General features: G+C 35.9%; 1 pseudogene; it reads right to left on the bottom strand.

Annotated features, from left to right (window-relative positions):
* Positions 1-667: 667 nt before the first annotated feature.
* Positions 668-19,469, bottom strand: LOC112300944 (transcription elongation factor A protein-like 8; annotated as a pseudogene).
* Between the last annotated feature and the right edge of the window lie 2,765 nt (positions 19,470-22,234).

The raw sequence follows: 22,234 nt of genomic DNA, 5'->3' as shown, positions 1-22,234 counted from the left end.
TCTTCCAGGATGGGTTCATATTTCTATAAAAATTATCATTGGGATTTTGATAGTGATTGCACTGAATCTGTACATTGCTCTGTGTAGTACTGACATCTTAATTTTAAGTCTTCTAATCCATGAACATGGGGTATGTTTCCATTGACTTGTTTTCTTTCAGCTATATTTTATAGTTTACTTTTTCTATAATAATTGCCAGTTTTATTCCTCTGGCTAAGAGATCCAGAGGTGATTGGAGGTTTACATTTGAGGTTAATAGTTATCCTATCATCAAGAGTTTAGGTGCTCCCATTGCCTTATAAGTTTGTTGCAAATTCCTTGGTTCTCTTGCTTAAAATTTTTAAATTCTTTCTGTGACATGTGTTCATTAAAAATTACATATAAGAAGAAAGAAAACTGGCACCACACAGACATAAGCACAGTTAAGTTTTTGATGTATGCACATAAATATGTACACACACACAATTTGGGATTTTTATCCTACATAATGTGAGCGGATACTAAATATGCTGCTTTGTAACTTGTTATGTTTTACTTTACAATATGGGATGAACATATTTTCATGCATTTGTTTGAAACTTCCCAACTGAAAAACAGACCTGGAGAATGGGTCAAGATATAAAATTCAGTAAGATGATGGTAACAAGGAATCTACCTAAAACAAAATTCCACCAGATGATTAAAAGTAAAACAAAGGTAAAAGATACATCAGGAAATGCTAACAGAAAGAAAGCAGGGGCCAGATTTTACTATCAGATTAAAAAAATAAAAAGAATTCAAAGCCTAAAGCACGCAGGAAAAGGACGTCTGCGTGAATGTCTTTGCTTCCAATGCATCATCACAAACTTGTTTCTTACTCTTCTTATTTCTTCCCTAAGCCTTTCCAACTTATCTACTCCTCTTAGCATTCTTCATGGTCCAAATGCCTAACGGGACTGTCCTCTTTAAATCCCTGGACAAGGTTGAGTCAGCCTGTTTCAAAGGTTTCCTTCTGCTTCCTGACTTACACCTTCTTCAGAAGATTGAGGATTCCTTCTGTCTCCTGAGGTACATCTTATGAAAGTTGGTCTTTCTTGGCCTTTGGCATGTTTTGTGGTTTACCTTCATTTCCTTCAGAAGAATTGTGAATGTTGAGTATTTTTTTTATTATTATTTCCTTTTCAAATAACTTAATCCTTCAGGAATCCAGGGAATTTTTCTCATTCTTCCCTTACTCGATTTGTGTCACTCCTCAAAAACCAAGAGTCCTGAAAGGACCCAGGGCACTTTATTCCTCTGGCAATAGGGAGCAATATTTTGTAGTTTTTATTGTGCAAGTCTTTCATCTCTGTAGTTAATTCCTAAATATTTTACTTGTTATTTGTGTGTTCATATTTTTTTACTTATTCAAAATTTAGTCTTGCTAGGTTTTGTGTTTCTTGAAATTTGCTCATTTCATCTAGGTTATCCAATTTTTTGACATATAATTCTTCATCGTACTCTCTTATAATCCTTTTTACTTCTGTGGAATCAGTGGTAATGTCCCCATTTTCATTTTTGTTTCAGTAAAACTTTGAGTCTTTACTTTTCTTAGTTAATCCACCTAGTTTTACCAGTTTTGCTGATCTGTCTAAACCCAAACTTTTCATTTTATTGATTTTTCTATATTACTCTTCTATTTTCTATTTCAGTTACCTGTGCTCTAAATTGTTCTCTTCCTTCTGCTAGTTTTGGGTTTAGTTTTTTCTTTTTCTAGTTCCTTAAGTTGTAATGTTAGGCTATTGATTTGAAATCTCTCTTGTTTTGAAAAGTAAACAATAAATAAAGAGCTATAAATCCTCCCTCAGCATTTCTTTCACTGTATTCCATAAGAATAGGTATGCTGCGTTTTTGTTTTCTGATTTTCCTTGCATTTTTTCCTTTGATTCATTGGTTGCTGAAGAGTATGTCGATTAGCACTGGCCAGGTAGCTCAGTTGGTTGGAGCATTGTCCCATACACCAAAAGGTTGCAGGTTTGATCCCTGGTCAGGGCACATACCTAAATTGTGGCTTTGATCCTCAGTTGGGGTGCAACTGATCGATGTTTCTCTCTCACATCAATGTTTCTCCCCCTCTGGCTCTCCCCCACCTTCTTCTCTCTCCAAATCAATGAACATATCCTTGGGTGAGGATTTAAATAAAAGAAACGTGTGTTGCTTAATTTCTGCAGATTTGTGAATTTTCCAGTTTTCTTGGAAAATGCATTGTGAGAGAACACATTTGTGACGTGTATATTTTTAAATCTAATGAGACATAATTTGTGGCCTAACATATTATCTATTCTTATCTAATGTCCTATATGTGTTTGAGAAGAATGTGTATGCTTTAATTGGGTAGAGCGTTCATTGGTTCATTGGATGTCTGTTGGATGTAGTTGCATTATTGTGCTTCTTTTTAACTCCTTTATTTCCTTATTTATCTTCTGTTCATCTGCTCTATCCATTACTGAGAATGGGGTATTGAAATTTCTAACTATTACTATAGAACTATCTATTTTTCCCTTTAATTCTGTCCATTTTTGCTTCATATATTTTGATCATCTATTATTATTGTGAAAGTGTTTATAATTGTTATATCTTCTTTCTGTATTGAACCTTTAATTGATATATAATGTCCTTTGTCTCTTGCAAATATTGTGACTTAAAGTATACTTTGTCTAATATTTGTATACACACCTGTTCTTTCTTTTGGTTAATATTTGCACGGAATATCTTTTTTTCATTCTTTTACTTTTATTCTATTTGTGCCTTTGGAATTGTCTGGCATCAGGGTGATAGCTGGGAGGCAGCTTTCTCTCAGACAGAAATGCTGGCAGAGGCCATTGTTACTTTTCTGAGCCCTTCCCTCACACAGCCATAGAGTTGGCAGGTGGGCACCATATCTGAGACTCCATCGACGTGGCTCAACTGTTTGCCCCACCCTGTTGATTCACAGAGGCCTTGCTCCACCCAATTTTTGGGCTTACCCAAGCTGTTCGTAGTACCTTTTCCACATGAATGGCTTGTTTTGGCTCATGCTTCAGACTTTCCTAAATTCTCTTAAATAAGCAGCAGCTGGCTTCAATGAGCTCTGTACCTCTTGCTAACTTTCCCCAGGCCCACCACTAGCAGCAGCTGGTCTTGCTTCACAGCTTGGCCTTGCCTGGGTATCTCCAAGCCCAGCGAAGTAGCTGTCATCTGCAGATCACTCTAGTTTGTGCTGTGTAACCCCAGACAGAACACAGACAGTGGCTGACACTGGATGTGCCAACAGCAATCAAGGCTCAACTACAACAGGACAGTATTCATAGCCCACACGATGGGTGTAACTTGAGTACCTGTCTTGGGTGATAGGGGATGCTGTGCCATGGACCTTAGAGGACATCTACTACATTAAGTCACTCTATTAAGCCTGGGATATGTAGCAGCTCTACCTACTACATAGAAATAAACACAGGAGGCTGCCAAAATGAGGAGTCAAGGAAACATGGCCCAAATGAAAGAATAGAACAAAATTCCAGGGAACAAACTAAACAAAATGGAGACAAGCAATCTACTAGATGCAGAGTTCAAACACTGCTTATAAGGATGCTCAGGGCACTTAGGGAGGACCTCAATAAAAATAATTCAGTCAGAAATAAAGGATACACTAATTGAAATGAAGAACAATTTACAGGGAATCAACAGTACAGTGGATGAAACTGACAAAATAAATAAATAAAGTGGGTCTTTTATAGATAGCATACAGTTAGATTTTGTCTTTTTATCCATTCCACCAATCTTGTGTTTTTATTGAAGAGTTTAATCCATTTACATTTAAAGTAATTACTGATAAGGAGGGACTTACTTCTGTCACTTTACTATTTGCTTTATATATATATGCCTTATAGCTTTTTTTGTCCCTCATTGTCAGCTTTACTGCATTCTTTTGTGTTTAGGTAATTTCTTTTAGTGAAACATTTAAGTTTCTTTTTCATTTCCTTTGTTTATATTTCATAGAATTGTCTTTGTGGTTGCCACAGGGATTACATTTAACAACATAAAGTTCAACTCTCTAGTTGAATTTCTATCAGCTTAACTTCCATTACAGGCAAAAACTGCCCCGTTACAGCTTCGCCTCCTCCCTTTTCAGTTGTCGGCGTCTCACAGTGACATCTTTATATACTATGTGCCACAACATATGTACTACTCTTTCAGGTGTATTAGTACCTTCAATTATGTAGCACACAGTACAGTTACGAGCTGTTACAACAAACTAGCTTTTATAACTGCCTATGTATTTACTTTTCTTGAGATGTTTACTTTTTCATATAGCTTCAGCTATTGCCAGATGTTCTTTTATTTTAACCTGCGCGATTTTCTTGAGAACTACTTACATGGAAGTTCTAGTGGTAGCAAACTTCCTCAAATTCTGTTTAGTGGTAATGATTTAATTTCTCCCTCACTTCTGAAAAAGTTTTGCCAGATTATGGGATTTTTGGCTGACAGTTTTTCTTTCTATTATATTATTAAAAATTTTTACTATAGTATTATAGTAACTAATATTATTAAATTACTATATATTATTACTATATTATTAAATTATGTAATGTTATTTAAATATTTTAAAATTACATTTTTTGCAAATTTTAGTAAGTTGTAAAGTTACTTTTTTGTTTGGAAAACATGAATGCAAAACTTTAGATTGGAAAAGAAATGAAGATTTATAAATAATCTGGGTGAAAACAGAAGTAAATGTAAAATGTTTGCATAATAGACGGACTTTAAAAAATCTAATTAAAAAGGAAAATATCACAAGATTTTAGAAATTCAGTTTCACAAAAAATTTAAAATGATAAATAGACAACACCACAACCCTCTTTCCCATTCCTATCCCTTTCGAGTTTCTTTCTCCGAAGATACTTCTATAATTTTCTTTCTAAAGTCCCCTGTAGACAGCATATGAATAAAATGTGATTATAATTACATAAATCCTAGTTACATATTACTTGTAATCTTTATGTGCCTGAGGCCATATATGCTGCTCAGACTTCTGATAGTTAAGTGATAGTTCTGTAATAGCGAATAATGATGCATACCATATTTTGTTCAGTGGGATAATAGCTTTTTGTCACAACCCACGTTGTTTATTTATTTATTTATTTATTTATTTATTCGTTCATGCATTTACTTAATTACTTTTACAATACTCACTTTATTACAGTGGTCTGGAATTACAGTATCTCCAAGGTGTGCCTGCACAATGCAAGCTCTGTTTATATGTACAGATTACTTTTTTGTCATCACAATCATGTGAGGTAGATGACATGGACTGAGTTCTCCATTTTTCAAAGAAAGCTCAGAGAACTGAGGAAACATGTGCAATGTGATACAGCTTTAGCTGGTACAGCTGGGATTCAAATCCAGGTGTCTCTGACTCCTATACCAGGAGGCTCCCCATCCTGCCTGGTGCCTTTTTCTTTAGTGGAAAAGAGTGGGCTCAAGGACAGCATCACACACTGGAGCAGTTCATTCTTTCTGCTAATAAAATGCCTCTTCTATCACATATTAAATTTCCAGATATATGGGGTCTGTTTCTGGAATATTTCATTTTTCCAATTTAATCTATTTATCCAATCCTTCATGAATATCATTCTGTTTTAATTATTGATATTTTAGCTTTAGAGTATGCTATAATATATGGCAGAAAATGTCTCCTCTCCCTTCTTTTCCTTTTATTTCTCTTGACATTTTCTTGGTTCTTCTTGCTTATTGTCTTTTCCAGGATAAACTTGGAATCTATTCATCAAATTCCAAAAAGAAATTGATTGGACTTTTTATTGGAATACATTGAATAACAAATCAATTTGAGGAGAACTGTCACTTTGCAATAGTGTATCTTTTTATGTAACACATGGGGCATCTCGCCATTTATTCAATTCCATTTTATGGCCCTTGGTGAAGTTTTATGGCTTTATTCAAGCAGGTCTTGCCCATTTCTCATTAGATTTATTCCTGCACTTATAGTTTTGGTTGTGGACATTAATAGGTGTTTCCTCCCCTGAGATTTTGTGATTGGCTCTTGCTGATGTAGCAAAAGCCCCTGGCTGTTGTCTGCTCTTCTATACAATCTCCTTCTCAAACTCACTTGTTGGTTTTAATGGCTCTTCAGTGACCTATCTTGGGTTTTCTAGGTATGAAATCAGGTTGTCTTCCCTATTATATTTGAGCTGTTCTTCCTTTTATACCATTATCCCCCCCATAAACACTCTATAATGTACCGCATTGCCCTTATATCCTGTCTTGAATTGTAGTAATGTCTGTGTATTTTATTGCCTTTACCACATTGTCTGAGAGTAGGAATTGTCTTATTTATCCTTATGCCATCTCTCCCCAAGACCCTAGCATATTACTTGGACAACCTAATTTATTTAAATGCTGACTTAAAAATAAGCATTTAGATTGTTTCCAGATTACTTTAGCCAATGCATACAATAAATAAATCACTTACATGAGTATTATGGGGCCACACATTTTCTTAAAACTTAGTAATTTATTTTTCTATGAACGGTAAATAACATTATTAACAGAGGGCCTTCTAAGTGAAAACCTTGGGAAAAAGTCAAAAGAGAATGATTAAACTATGATTTTTTTTCTCAACAATGTGAGGATGAAAGGATGAGGAAAATATTGCCAAAAATAAAAATCAATACCTTCAGTTGGGTGCTTGCTTTCAAGATGACCCAGAAAAGAAGGAACAGAGGCAGTGGCCCAAAGGACCACAGCTACGCACAGCCTATTCCTGCATCGGCTGTGCCCAGTGCACGCTCAAGGACAAGGCCAATAAGAAGTCCATGGTTAGAAACACATAAGAGGCCACAGACATTAGGGACATTTCCAAAGCAAGTGTCCTTGATGCTGACGTATTTCTCAAGCTGTATGAGAAACTACATTACTGTGTGTGCTGTGCCATTCACAGCAAGGTAGTCAGGACTCATTCCTGTGAGGCCTGGAAGGACAACCCCCCACCCCTCTCCCACACTAATTTAGACCTGCAGATGCCACCCAATGATTTCTGCCAAAGCCCATGTAAAGAGCTAAGTCCTTAAGGACCAAAGAAAAATTCTTTGGAGAAAATAAAATGGAAATTGTACTGAAAAAATATTAATGTCTACATGTATATAGAGTCTCTGGATTGTTACTGTCCAATCTTTTTTTTTTTTTAATTTTTTTTATTGTTATTCAATTACAGTTGTATGCCTTTTCTCCCCGTCCCTCCACCCCACCCCAGTTAAACCCACCTCCCTCCCCCCTCTCCACCCTCCCCCTTGGTTTTGTCCATGTGTCCTTTATAGTAGTTCCTGTAATCCCCTCTACCCACTGTCCCCGCCCCCACCCCCCACCCCCGCCCTGGCTATTGTTAGATTGTTCTTAACTTCAATGACTCTGGTTATATTTTGTTTGCTTTTTCCTTCTATTGCTTATGTTCCAGTTAAAGGTGAGATCATATGGTATTTGTCCCTCACTTCCTGGCTTATTTCACTAAGCATAATGCTCTCCAGTTTCATCCATGCTGTTGCAAAGGGTATAAGCTCCTTCTTTCTCTCTGCTGCGTAGAATTCCATTGTGTAAATATACCATAGTTTTTGGATCCACTCGTTTGCTGATGGGCACTTCGGTTGCTTCCAGTACTTGGCTATTGTAAATTGTGCTGCTATGAACATTGGGGTGCACAGATTCTTTTGGATTGGTGTTTCAGTGTTCTTAGGGTATAATCCCAGTCCCCAATCTTATTGCCAGGCAGGGAATGTGTCCTCACATGGTAAGGAGAGACTCTGATTAAAGGTAACTTGGCCAAATAGACTTTGTGGAGTCAACAAGTAGGCAGGGAGTGTGTACAAACAGCACACATGGAAACGATTATTATGGTGGAAGAGGTTGATGATCACAGACCCCACCAAACTGGAATGCTGGGCTGTGCAGGTTCACATGGGGAGAGACCAGGGATGATCAGGAGGTGGAAGAAGGAAAGAGATTATGATCCAGAGCCTTTTTTTGAGTTTTGCAGGAAGAATGAGTGAAATAGTGTAGGCATGCTGAGTAAGTTTAGGATTGGATAGTTTGAATAATTTCAGTTGACTCTGTAGGGGCAGGCTCTACTTGTCTGGTACCTGTCCTGGAGTGATTTATAGCAGAGGGAATATTGGCTTATTGTGGGAGAGGCTGATAAGGGAGATAGTTGAGGGTGTGGGTTTTGGATTAGCTGGTTTCTATGTCAAAGGCATACTAGCAGGGTAATTTGCTATCTCTAGGAATTAACTACTTCTGGAAAGAGTAGTCCCTCCAGGATCAAGGCCCCAAAGTCCAGAAGAAAGAAAATACAGAAAGTAAGGAAATATGGACAATGCAAGAAGAAATTAGAAATCAAATTCAAAGTGGTATAGAAATAGCTGGTTAAAATCATTTTAACCTTTTATTTTTTAAAAATTATTAAAGGTTTTCTCTTAGGTAATTCAGTTAAGATGTTTATAGCAGAGAAAGATCGATTATATAATATGAAATATTAATAATTCAGAATTTGTTCCATGGTTATTATAGGCAAATTTTCATGTACCTAACTTTTTGAATGCAACTAGGAATTCTGGTAGTAGTATTTCAACATGAAATAATTTTCATATGAAAGTTTGGCTATTTTCTCTGGCTGACATCATTAGGTCTATGGTAATTATTTTTTCAGATTTTGGTGGGAGAAATATTTTGTTAGAAAAATCTTTCCATGAAAAACTTCCCGGGGGAATAAAGTGGGATTCAAAAGAAATGTGTTAGTGATACCAATAGCTTGGCCAGACTGCTGGGAGCACACAGAGGGTGGGGTACAGGAGAGGCCACCGGAGGAGATTGCAAGCCACCCAAGGCAGTGAGGCAAGGTAGTGGGCAGGGTCACGGTGTCTGGGCAAGCAAGCTGGCACTTTGTGAATGGTCCAGCCCCAATGCAAAGTGTCCTGCTCCTGGCGGCAGATCCCCTGCCCTCAGGAAAGATGGTGTCAGGAGAAAGTATTATACTGAGCATGTGTGAGGCTAACAAGATCATTGGATAGGGGAAAAGCCCTCCTACCCCTTTCTAGTACCTGAGTTGGGGTGGGACCAGGGGGAGGCAGGCACATGTACCATAGAGGTCAGAATGGTGGCAGGGGGAGGTATGGGATCAAAGAAACCTGTCAGTCTAGCCTGGGGAATAGAAAGGATTGATGGGGGTTGAGGGGAGTGGACCCTCGTGGAATTTACAGAAGTTGGGGAAGTTAATTGGGCATTTCTGAAAAAGCACCTGGCTCCTTCCACACCCAAAACTAATATAATCTCAGTGGAAGTAATGGAGGCTGTCTTCACCCACCTGGCAAACATACTTGCTGGTGAATTTGCAGGACCTTTTGACTTTGGAAGCTGCAAGGTTGATGGTGGCACCAGCCCCACATGCGGGTTTTGGGAGGGAGTTTGAGGCCTACCAGTAGCTGGGAGAAAAGCAGAGGTGCCTGGGTGACCGCTTGGTGGCCACCTGTGGTTCCTAGAGGATGTTACTTTAAATGGGAGAAGAAACTCTGGAAACTGGCTTTGGTTTTGGTCTGACTGAGGATGATTGGGCTTTTCTGTGGGTTTCCTGGAGTGGATGGGCTTTGAGACAAGAGACTGCCATTCTCCCATATTGTGCAGCATTTGAATAAAAACCTCTTTCCTTTCTCATCAACCTTTGCCGTTAGAATTTGCTTATTGGTGGTGGCAGGCTTCTAAACCCCTACTTTGGGTGTCATATTACTATTGTTATTTATCCACAAAACCCACAAAACTTGAAGACATTCACTTATGCTATATCTCAGTTTCCTGATCTATAAAAGGAAATATAGTAATTTCATCTCTGTTGACATCATGTTATGCTACTGTGATGCTACCTATATCAGTCCTGGAGTTTTATATTTTAGCTCTGAGTTCCACATTTCAAGCTATCTGCCCAACTTGTTTTGTTTGTCTTATCTGTACCCCAGTCCCTGGTTGAGCCTCTAACAGTCATTTTGAACAAGACAACCCCACCCCGTAGAGACAGAGTGCATTGGGCACACAAGCGGTTGTTCCTCACATCCAAACTGGGGCATGTCAGGGTCTTCTTCATGGACAGGTTACATGAACAATTCCTGTTGATCTTGACCTGTAATATCTAAACTTAGAGCTTTGAGAATCTCTAGTCCAGTATTCAGGCAGCAGAACAAAATAGCAAGCAAATATAAAAGAAGGAGGATATTGCAAATGAGAAAGAAGTCAGATTTGTTATACAGACAGAAGGAGGCATGAGAAATGGGGAGCTTTGGCTTGTGATGGTTTTCTGGTCCCTCCATATAGTGTTTTGTGGGCAAGATGAATTCTCCACATTGGTGTAAAAAGGATTCCTTTGCATTATTCTAATTATGTCTCTCCCCATACCTTTGGGCTTATAAAACTCAGGTTTGTTTCATTTGATCATAGCAAAGGGAGTCCTAACTAGCGTATCCAGATACAGAAGGACAAAACACTGGGACAGGAGAGTGACCAGGACAGAGAAGGGATTCAAATCAAGATCACATGAGGAAGATTACAGAGCAAACCATCACCCTGGAGATCAGAAGACTTCAGGAGTGGAAAAGTGTTCAAGCATTTTAAGATTATCATATAAAAAGGAAGATTATATACTTTTTCCTGTATGCCCCAGGGGAAATATGGCCGATAGCCATAGAGAGGTAGACTTCAACTGAGATGAGAATCTTCTGAGCTGACCCATAATGATTTGTGAGTTCCCTGATACACACTGAAATTAGTCAACTCAGGACAGATATCCTTTGGCAGGATAGTGTAGAGATAAAAATATATGTAGATAATTTGACTATAAGAATTTAAGTCTTATTTCAATTTACTCAATGAATTAATATTGCCAGATACCAATGACCCACTCCAGTCTGGAGATATTACAGCTTTATATATTTCATAACATCAATTAACACTTGAGAACATATTATCTTCTAATGGTCCTTAATTGTTTTGTACTTGTTGGCTTCATCTTTCCAGATTATAAAATCCAGATTTTAGGTATTCTGCTTATGTATCTTGATAGAGATACCCTAAATAAATATTGTTGGAATTGAAATTTTTACAGAAATCTTTGACAAAACCTTGGAAAAATACCACAAAATTAAAATGTAATTTCCTCAAAGGGTGCTGGCACTGTCGCTATTTCACCTCCTTTATACCTCCTCAGAGAGCACCACCTCCATTCATGACATTACCCTCCACGGGGGTTGCTTGCTGTAAGTAGTTGACATACTTGTGTCTTGGTCTGTTGAACAATATTACAATGGTCAATTTGCCCCAAAAGTAACTTTTTTAACTGTGTATTTTTATCTTGGGTCTTTCAGAGCAAAGATAAAAGTCATTTAAGTTCACGTTTATTTTCCTTAACTCTATTAAGTTGCAGAAAGCTCTGCTATAATATTAAAGAGAGCCTCAGATGTACTATGTATTCTCCAATTGGAGATATAAGTGACAGCTTCAAGCACTTATGAATGGTTTCCACAGGTGAAAATATGGCCTCGATTTAACATGATTTGTGTGCTGGCTATATAAAAAAATGAACTGATATTTTTCTTTAAGTAACAAGATATAATTTCTGCCATATTTAAGCTGATTAAATGTCTGCGGATTTAATTTTATATTATTTTCTCCTGGCCCCCTGCCATTTAAAATTATAATTAAAATTTTAATAACAAAATAATTAATTGAATTTTTATTTAAAGATATGAAATCATGAAGATAAACCAAGTTTCCTACGTAGTTAAAAATCCAAGACTCTTTCCTAAAGATAACCACATTATCAGTATGATTTACTATATCATTTAGAGATGTATAAATTCATACAGTAATCTGTTTTTTCCCATTTCCATAAATGTTGTTTATATTTTCTTGTAACTTACTTTTCTACAATATATTTGGGAATTACTCCATATCTTAAAATTTCCTATTTAGAAATTTAATACATAGAGTTAATTTTGTGACTTGTATGATGATTTACTTTATTTTCCACAAATGGATAATAACCAGTTTATTGAACATATTTGATTAAATTATCATTCTTAATGATGTGGAATGTTGTTTTTATTATTTATTAAATTCAAATGAATATACAAATATATTTCTCAATCTTTTATTCTCCTTCATTGTTACATTTGTCTTATATACACCAAAATGAAAATTAAAAAATATTATTTTATAACTTGTTTTAAATTTTAGTACAGCAAATCATTTCTCATTTTTCTCTTGAAAACATATTTGGTTCAGCTTCAGCATTTTGGTTTCTTGGATTAAAGTTGATAATGTTGACTTTTTAAAAAGTTAGCCAAATATTTCTCCAGCAAAATGGGTTTAGTCAGAAAAAACAAAGAATTTCAATTTGGGAATTGCAGTCTAGTGCAAGCTATGTTCAAATCCAGAGAAACAAAGGAGAGGAATACTGTTCTGTGGATTTGGCAGAAGCTGTTGTAAACAAAGAAGAAGAAATGAGAAGTTCAAAGTATAGTGACTTCTCATTGACTGAGTTATGGCAGCTTCCCATTGACTGAGCTATTATTGGGCAAAGAGGAATCTTTTCTTCTTCCTGCTGAGGGCCTAAGTAAGTATCACTTCCTGTTGAACAGTCAAGGTACTTTTTTTCCATTGGGACTGGTAGTGTTCCTTGAGTGACACCTGTGTGAGAATTCTCTCTTCTAGCCTCTTGACTCTGTTTTAAATGAGGTTTCTGATGATTAATTTTCATAGTTTTTAATTTGTGAAATTAAAAAAAAGTTTAGATTCTCGTTGAGCTTGCATGGAGAATTCATGTCTTTAAAATATTGAATATTTCTCTAGGTCATGTTCTATATCTTTGATTATTTTGTACCTTTCTAATATCATTTAGTTGAGTTTTATATTCTCATCAAATCTTTCTTTCCAAATGTATGACTATAGTTTTTTAAAATATATTTTATTGCTATTTTAAATGGATTTTCTTAAAGTAATAAATTTACTAAATGATTTTTATTACTGCTGTATAAGTAAGCTCACCAATTTTATGCTTATCCTGAGGCTAGTTAGTTGGCTACGTATTAATTCTATTTTAACACACTATTTTCTTAGATTTGTTAAATAAAATAGCATATAGGAAAAGATAATTTCTGCCAGTATTTGCATCTGTGTAGTTTTCGTTTTTCCTTTTATTGCATTGGCATGTGTCATAGTTGCATGTACCTTCTCCTTGAAAATTTCCAAATTTAGAATACAATCTAGATCCTCTTTTCCTTAGCTTTGAGTCTTAATAGCATTTCTGAAACTCAACACAGAGCACATATATTTCACTACTCTTGAGCAGCTTACATAACAACACAGGCTGTATCAGTTTCTTAAGGTTTGGTAGAACTTGCCAGTTACACCTTACATTATTATGTATGGTTTTAAGAGAGTTTATCTGTGCTATTTATTTTCCATAGTGAGAACAATGCTTATTTTTTATGAGACCAACTTTGTATTTTTCTAAAAAAAGCGATTTTTGTTATAATTTCAAATTTACTCTTGTAAAGTTAGACGTGGTTCTTAAAAAAAAGGGATCTTTGAATATAACTAGGCCTTCCATATAACTCCCAAATTGTTGTTGGGGAAAGTCATTGAGAGTGGTGACCATCAGTTGACCCATGAGCTAGACTCAGGCAATTGAGGCTCCTCACCCCCTCCCATGACCTTGGAAAGTATGTCCTGCCCACCATCCCTACAGTGGGAGCCATTTCAAGGACTAAGCCTTGAGAGAGCAGTGTGCTCTTGAGACCATCTGGGTGGCATATATGACTGAACACAGTTAATTAAGGCCTCTATAGAAACTTTCAGATTCTGGTGGGTGGATGTGGAGATCTACTCATCTCACAGTCACCCAAGACAAACCCTGTATACCAGTATGAGTAAATTTCCTTGCATATTAAATCTGCCACCTACAAATCTGGAGTGGTCTGCTTTTTCTTTGGTCTTTCCTTCCCTTCATATTCGGGGGCCAGTTTGGAAACCAACAATTGTTTGTTTGTTTCATGTCTTTAGTTTTCTTAATCGAATTTGCTGAAGGTTTCTCTTTATGATCTAGTGGACTACTAGAGCCAGTTGTATTCCAGGAGGTCAGGACCACATTCTCTGTCTCTCGCTCTTCTACTTTCTTTCCTTACCCCATTTACTTTTTACCCCCACCTTCCTTTTATCTTCTTCATTTTTTGCAAACTTTCTATGTGGGAATATGGGACTTTATGAGCCCAATAACTACCAAAATGCCCCATCCCCTGCAGCACTTTAAAATATGTCTAGCAATCTTTAAGTTCTATCTATAGTAGCTTGAAAGTAGTAAGTGTAAAATTTCCTTTATGGTTTATAGAATTTTATTTTAAGTTGTGGGTTTTTTGAATTGTTCTGAGTAAATCACAGTAGTTGGAATTTTTAGTTAATTATTTGCCAAATAGATATTTAAACCTTGCTTCTTCCATTATTTTCTCTCTTATCTTTTCTTGCAGATTATTTTTATTTGTTTCAAAAATGGCTTTCTGTATTTCAGGGACTGTGGTCAATATTTTTACTATTTTTCTATTGGATTTTAAGCCACAAAATAGTTTAGCTAGGACTTAATAACTGTCTTTGTTAGCACTATCACAATGATTTTGTGTTTTTATTAATTCCAGATGTCCTATTTTGTTCCAAATATGAAGTAACTTAAGAGAAAGAATAAATATTGGAGAAAATATCATTAATAACATCCTCCTCTAAGACACATGTTAAACTTCATCTGAAACAGTCAAATCCACAGACAAAAGGAGAGGTCATTTTTCTTCTATTATTGTAGATGTTAAGTGAGAAGTCTTCAAAACATGCTGCATAATTTTCAATTGTACTTTAAAACTTGTGAGATAAAGACAAGATGTGGTTATAGTGATGTGTTGTTTGAGACTCAACATTTAAAGGTTTTTAACTTTTAGTAATAAAGTGTACTGTTTATCTCCTTAAATTGTTAGCATTATACATACTTTAGTAAAGGGCAGTTTGAGTTGTTCTATTTGTTTATTTTTGTACTTTTCTGGAGCAAAGGGGAAGTTTCAATATGATAATAAATCTTCAAAATAGACTTTACACAAATATGTGTAGAGGTTGAGTAGCATTCCTGGTTTATCTCAAATTTTTAATTATCTTAGAAAAGAACTATTAATTTCACACAATCTCACATAAAATAACACTAGTGAGAACTCTTTTTTTTCTTGGTAAAATAATTTCTAAAAAATATTTTGGGACATTTACCCTAAATTGACTTCATATGTATCAGCACATTGATTTCGTACACCACCTCTTTATAACTCAGTTCTAACAGGTCCTTTATCAAACACTAAAAAATTGAAAGGACTTTCAAGAATGAAGGCCAAATGTGTTAGCCAACAACATAATTTTTGGAATCACAGTTTATCTGCTTTTCTCTTGATTGATATTGCTCAGCCCTGTAACTGCTTTTTATGTCAAAGGAGATGGTTCTCCTTACAGGTTGTACTGGTATTTTCAGTAGGAGGACTTGGAGCCACACATTGATTGCCAGAACTTTTCCATTCTGGACTCTCCAAGAAGGTCCAATGTTTCTTGCTATCCCATATGACCCAACACCCGCAAGTTAAATAATGACTACATGGTAGTTTCTATGCTATCATAAAAAAATGGTACCTTTCCATGCTCATACGATCTTCCCCATGTTTGGTCCAAGAAAGTGAGAGAGGGAGGGAGGGAGGCAAAGAGGGAAGAAGGGAGGAAGGAGCGGGGAGAGAGAGAGAGAGAGAGGGAAAGAGAGCATAACTGAACTTGCATAAATGGAGAGAGAATATCTACATATTAACAAGGGTGGGTAGTAATCAGAGAAGGATTTCTTGAATAAGAAAAGCATGAGAGAGGGGATTACAGGAACTACTATAAAGGACACATGGACAGAATCAGAATGGGGGGTGGAAGAGGGGGAGGGAGGGGAGTTCAGCTGGGGTGGGGTGGAGGGATGGGGAGAAAAGGCATACAACTGTAATTGAATAACAATAAAAATTTTTAAAAAACTGAAAACAAAAAGAAAAGCATGAGAAGATAGGCATCTTGCTACCAACCTAGTTTTTCCTGATGTTTGGGAATCTAGCCCATAAATCTTGCAATGTTCTCTTTTTCATCATCAAATTATACCCTCAGCTTGAGGAATGCTCAGAGCCACGTCAGATCTCCTTTGGGGCAGTAAATGGTAAACAGTGTGTTAGAGGTGGAAATAGCGAGAGAACTGCTCAAAATTTTGCTAACAGAACTTGTTTTATTGACAATAAAACTTATAAAATGTAGCACAGATGACATAATATTAGAACATTTCAGAATCACACTGGCCACACCATATTGGCAAATATGAAGGGCACTTTCTCATTGAATCCAGACAGAACCTTGCCTTGTTTCTGCATCGTTCCACTCTTTTAAAGACAGAACAATGTTGCCTTAGCAACAGAAGAAAAATATATTTTGGATACACCTGCTGTTTTTCTTGTACCATTTCAAAGTATAATTCGAATGTGCTGGCATGCAAAGTGATCCTTAATTTAATGAATATACAGTTTTCACAGAACTGCTATAAAAAAGATCTATTTAAATTAGTTTTCAAGATTGTAGATGGTTAGGTGTGGAAAATAAATATCCACTGTTAATGAATGTATTAGCATAATAACTGCCTGATTAAAACTTAGATGTTTATATAATGAAGTATGGTCACAAAGGTAGCAACATCCCACTTATTACTCACATTCAACCAAAAATATCAGCAAAATATTTAAGGATATAAGATATATTTAATTTTTAAAATTACGCACCAAGTCTCATGCCATGTACTTCAATGACCCAATTAATAAAATAGCTGTTTCTGTTCAGAGCTAAGCAGACCTAATCATGTAAAGTCACTTTAAAATTAAAGGTGCACTTCAGTTTAAGTGAATCTGATTATAAGAAAAGTAGGTCTTATTTATCTCACAGGGGAAAGAGGGAGAAACACTACTGTGTGCCAAGCACTACCACAGGACCCTTACCTAAATGAATTCACTGCCCAGCTGTCCCTGGACAAATGAATTCTGCTACTTGCCACTTTACAGAAAGGAAAGAGAGACCCCAACAGGTGAAATCGGTTTCTCGATGCCAAAGCTACTGAAAGGCATTGCTTGCTTTCTACCCTGGGCCTCCGTCTCTCCTTCATTGTTCTGGTTGCACTTTCTTTTGGGATCTATTTTGACATACTTTGTTTTTTAGGTGAATTATCTAGTTCATTAACATCAACTCTAATTTCAGATATATTTTATTTTAAATACTTTACACTAGTTTTTGTTTTGTTTCATTTGTTTGATGTTTCCTTCCTCTTTTGATTTCTTTTCTTTAGACTTATTATTCTAATTTTTTCCTTTTATTAACCTTGGAAGTTATATATGCTTTTATTTTTACTTTAGTTATTACTTTAGAAATCACATCATTTATCCTTTACTTATTAAAGTTTAATATAGTTTGGAACTTTTTTTTTCCAGAAAATGAATCTGTTTCTGTCGTTTGTTATTTCTGCGGTTGTCAGTCAAGGTTCTTGTCTCTTCATAGGCCTGATCATTTTTCATCATATACCAGACATTGTACTTGAAAAAAATTATTTATAGAAAAAACTTGAGGACTAGGATGGTGTCATCTTCCTCTAAAGAAGACTTGTTTGTTCCTGCCTGACATTTATAGTTCCTAGAACTATAAATGGCCTGGGAATCTCCTTAATCCATTTGGATGAGTGAGTAATTCAAAGTTAGGATACAATTCCATGAGTCCTGGTAGACACCTGGTCAGCCCCTCACCATGCACAAGAGACACATCTCTCTGCTGCTTTGGATGCACATTTGCCTCCCTTGCCCCAGGAACCTGTTCAGCCTTTCAGTCTCCCTAAAGCCCTACTACCCCTGGAATGATGAAAATCCAAGAGCAATTGTTCTCAAATGCCGCACTCACATCTCTGGACTTCCATTGTCTCTCAAGTCTTGGCCCAGTAATTCTGCATGACCTTGTTACTGTCCAGTTCCTACAAGCTTATGTGCATACTAATTAAATACGGTTTTTTTTCTAGTTATCCTCTCTGGAAGGGTCTGAGTTATCTAGGACCTGAGTACTTTGGAAAGGAAGCCTTTCTTTTGCAATTCAAATATTATTCCAAGTTTAAAGAAATACTATTTTTTTTCAATTGCTTGACGAACAACTAGTAAACAAGTAGGTATTCCCATATAGTTCTAATTTAGATACCTTTTCCCTGAGATCGTCTGTTTCTAATAGGATAAAAAAAAGCACCAAACAGTTAGCCAACTTCAGAAAATACTATCAAAATAGATTCTGGTTCTGAAATGTATGTGAGCATTTAAAAATACGGTTTCGCAAGCAAGCTGACTGGGGAAAGAGTTTAAGGATGATATACATCACAGCCAGTTAGGGATGCAGAGCTCGAAGTGTGAAGAACGGTCAGATTATTGAGGCTTTGATAAGGAGTTTGAATTTCATTAAAAAAAATGGAAAACCTTGACAAATTTTAAGCAGCAGTGACAAGATCTAATATATAGTAAAAATAAAAAAATGGCTCTGTCTGCTCTGTGAAGGATTCCTGGCAGGGGATGAGGGGGCAAGGTGGGATCACAGAGGAGTTAGTGAGAATTACTGCACTCTGGTGGGAGAGGATGGTGGCTGAGACCAGGCTGTGCCAGTGTCTGTGGATAGGAGTGGACATACTTGAGATACTTTTTATGAGGACATATGTTAGGTCATTTCATTTTTTTAATGCTTCTCCTTGGAATACTTTTCTTCATTCTTGGATGGCAATATGTTTTTACTCTTCAACACCTTATAAATTCATTTCCAAATCTGGAAGGTTGGGAAAGTTACCCAAATTGTGAATGTGCACAGCATTTTTTTAATACTGCACTATAGGACTTTCTGTGCAAGTTGTTAACTTTGTTAATTTGTGTGTCCTTTGCTACACTATGCTGTTCAAGGACACTGTTTACAGCATCACAGCTGTAATCAATGGTGTCGGGCAAAATGGCCAGCACCAAATACGTGATCAGTAAGTGTCCTCTATAGGAGAGGTGTTTGTCATTTGTCAATATTTTACTATTTTGACTGTTTTCCCTTTGAATAGTTTTTACTAAAGGGGCTTATCTGTTCTTGGGTAAATGGAATATTTAAAATAAGTAATGCATTGAATGTCTATATTTAGAAATGTGCTTGTCTTTTGTTAAATTTTATTTACTTTTTAAATGTTTTATTGTTTATGCTATTACAGTTGTACCATTCTTTCCCCTTCACCCCCCTCCACTGAACCTACCTCCCACTTCCACACTGTTGTCCATGTCCATGGCTCCTTCATGTATGTTCTTTGAGTAATCCCTTCACCTTCTTTCAATCAGTCCCCACCTCCCCCCACACCTTACAACTGTCAGTCTATTCCATGAGTCCATGCCCCTGGTCCGGTCTTACTCATCAGTTTATTTTATTCATTAGGTTATTCCTATAAGTGAGATCATATGATATTTGTCCTTCACTGACTACACTTAGCAAAATAGTCTCCAGTTCCATCCATGCTGTCACAAAAGGCAGGAATTCCTTCTTTTTTCTTTTGCGTAGTATTCCATTGTGTAAATGTACCACAGTTTTTTTTTAGCCACTCATGTACTGATCGGCACTTAGCCTGTTTCTAAATCTTGGCTATTGTAAATAGTGCTACTTGAACATAGGGGTACATAAATTCTTTTGAATTAGAGTTTGGAGACTCTGTTTTTTTTTCTTATTGACATTTTATTTGTTTTAAATAAGCATTGAGTATATGCTGGGCATGCAAATAACAACAACTGTGGTTATAATTATAATAAATACCATTTATTAGCTACCATTCTTGTACATTATAGGGTATATTCCCAGAAGTGGAAACTCTGAGTCAAAAGGCAGTTCCATTTTTAATTTTCTGAGGAAACTGCACACCCTTTTCCACAGTGGCTGCACCAGTCTGCCTTCCCACCGACAGTAAATTATGGTTCCCTTAGTGCAGAGAAGAAAGTGAGTAGTGAAGTAGATATACTGTTAAGTTAAGAGTGAGCATTAAAATTTATTTTACTGTAGTGATGAGGAAGCTAGACTGATTTAATTTGGTGTTAAAATGCAGGTTCCATACAGAGCCAGAGCTATTTTGTGGGACAACTGAATGCAAGAATTATAAACAACCATGGAAAAGCATGTACTTATCTCCAAAATCAAGATGACGGTTTTATGACCAGCGTATATTTTCGTGCTAGAGTAACTAGAAAGACGATGTTTTCTGCAGCAAACTTAATCTATTATTAGCTCGGATTTTATTTTTATGTTTTTGTTGAATTATAAAAAGAAGTCTATCTACATGCATACATACAGAGCTTTACAATGAAATACATTCCCATATTATTATGTATATGTGTATACATTTCATGTTATATGGAACATTATATATGCATGTGTGTATTTTTTCTTTCTCGTTTATTTGCTTGCTTTCTCTTTTTTCCTCTAGGTTGGATCTTGCTATATGCAATTTTGAAAACTACATCCTTAAATATGTTATCATTATGACTTTTGCTTGTGAAAGACTGTAAATTCTGTTTTTTGTTGACACTAACCTAAATGTTATCCAATCAGAATTGTTCAGTGGGATGTAAAAATTTGAATGGTAATTACAGCTGTTACTCTTTATTTCAAAAACCTACTTATTCTGAAAGCTGATCTGCCTTGATTAATGCTTTATTGCAAATACGAAAATCTTCATTTATTGATCGATCTTAATTTCCAATGAGTTTTTCTACTTGCTTGCCTATGTATTTGCTACTTATTTTTTTACCTGTTAGCTTTATCATTTCTGGGGGATCTATAAAGACACTCATAAAAATTTATTCAATGAAACTGAGCAAAATACGTTTTTCAATAAATGCACCTCATGGTCATCTGGCATCCAACTCTGTCCTTGGTCTCTGGGGTGACTTGTAATGTGTGGTGACAGAGGTTTTGCCTTCTCAGATTCTGTCTTTGGTTTATTTAACTTCCTGCAGATTTGGATTCATTTTGTTTTAGAAACTGTGAAACAGCCCACCCGTGGATGCCATTTGGGTCTTTTCTTGTTCTGTGTATGTTTATTGCATGTTTATAGGACTGGGAAATTCCCCAGTGATTGGCACCCACTTCTTTGTAAGTGGATCAAGGAAATGATTTTAGTCCAGTCTCAATTATGTTTGAAAACATAATTATTGAGGATTTATGAACATTTTGTGCCTTTATACTGACTTTGTCATGCTTGTAAAACATTTTAAAGTCAAAATCAGAATTTCTCTTCCGAAAGAGCTCACCTTCCTTATAATTAGTGGGATGCGCTGCTCTTTTTATTTCAAAACATTGTTGCTGGTTAAAGTTGTAGTCAAGATTACCATCATTCTGTTTTTAGGTCCTTCTAGAATGATCGCTCTCCTCTGATAACTCATTGATTTTGACTTCCCCAAATTTAGGTATCAGCTGACACCATTACCAAAAACAGACAGTCATGAGACTCTTTCTGGGAAACTGATTAAAATATCCAGAAGACCTTAATCTAGAAACAGATGATTCTGTGAAAGCAGACTGCTAAGTCAAGTCCTAGCTGTAAATACTTAATTATGTAGACTTGACTGTAACTTACATAAGGGAAATTTAATTATAGTCAATGTTATATTTTCTGATGGGTATGCTATAAGACAATTTTCTTTCTCCTTGGCTTATTTCTAATCCTCAGCTCATCAGACCACACCTGTGCAATTAAAATAGAAGTCTCTCTGAGTGGTGTCTTGTCCCAACCAAACTTTCAGAATTTTGGGGAAAACAAACCTTATGGAAAAATCTTAATATATTTCATAACCTAATGGTCATCATCAGAACTTAAAAATGGTGAATATATAGAAAATAGTGACTATATATTGATTTTCTTTATATTCAGAATTAATTAGATAAATGGTCAAATATTAAAAATACTTTTCATGGCAATGTAGTTATTTGCATATTTTAATAAAAATCTATTTTTTTCCATAAGAATTTAATTGGATGAACTAAAATTTGTATCCAGGAACATTCCAGA

This window comes from Desmodus rotundus, chromosome 2 (assembly GCF_022682495.2).
Source record: "Desmodus rotundus isolate HL8 chromosome 2, HLdesRot8A.1, whole genome shotgun sequence".
NCBI classification, from domain to species: domain Eukaryota; kingdom Metazoa; phylum Chordata; class Mammalia; order Chiroptera; family Phyllostomidae; genus Desmodus; species Desmodus rotundus.
Note: the sequence above shows the minus strand (reverse complement) of the source record. Positions and strands in the feature narration are given on the sequence as shown.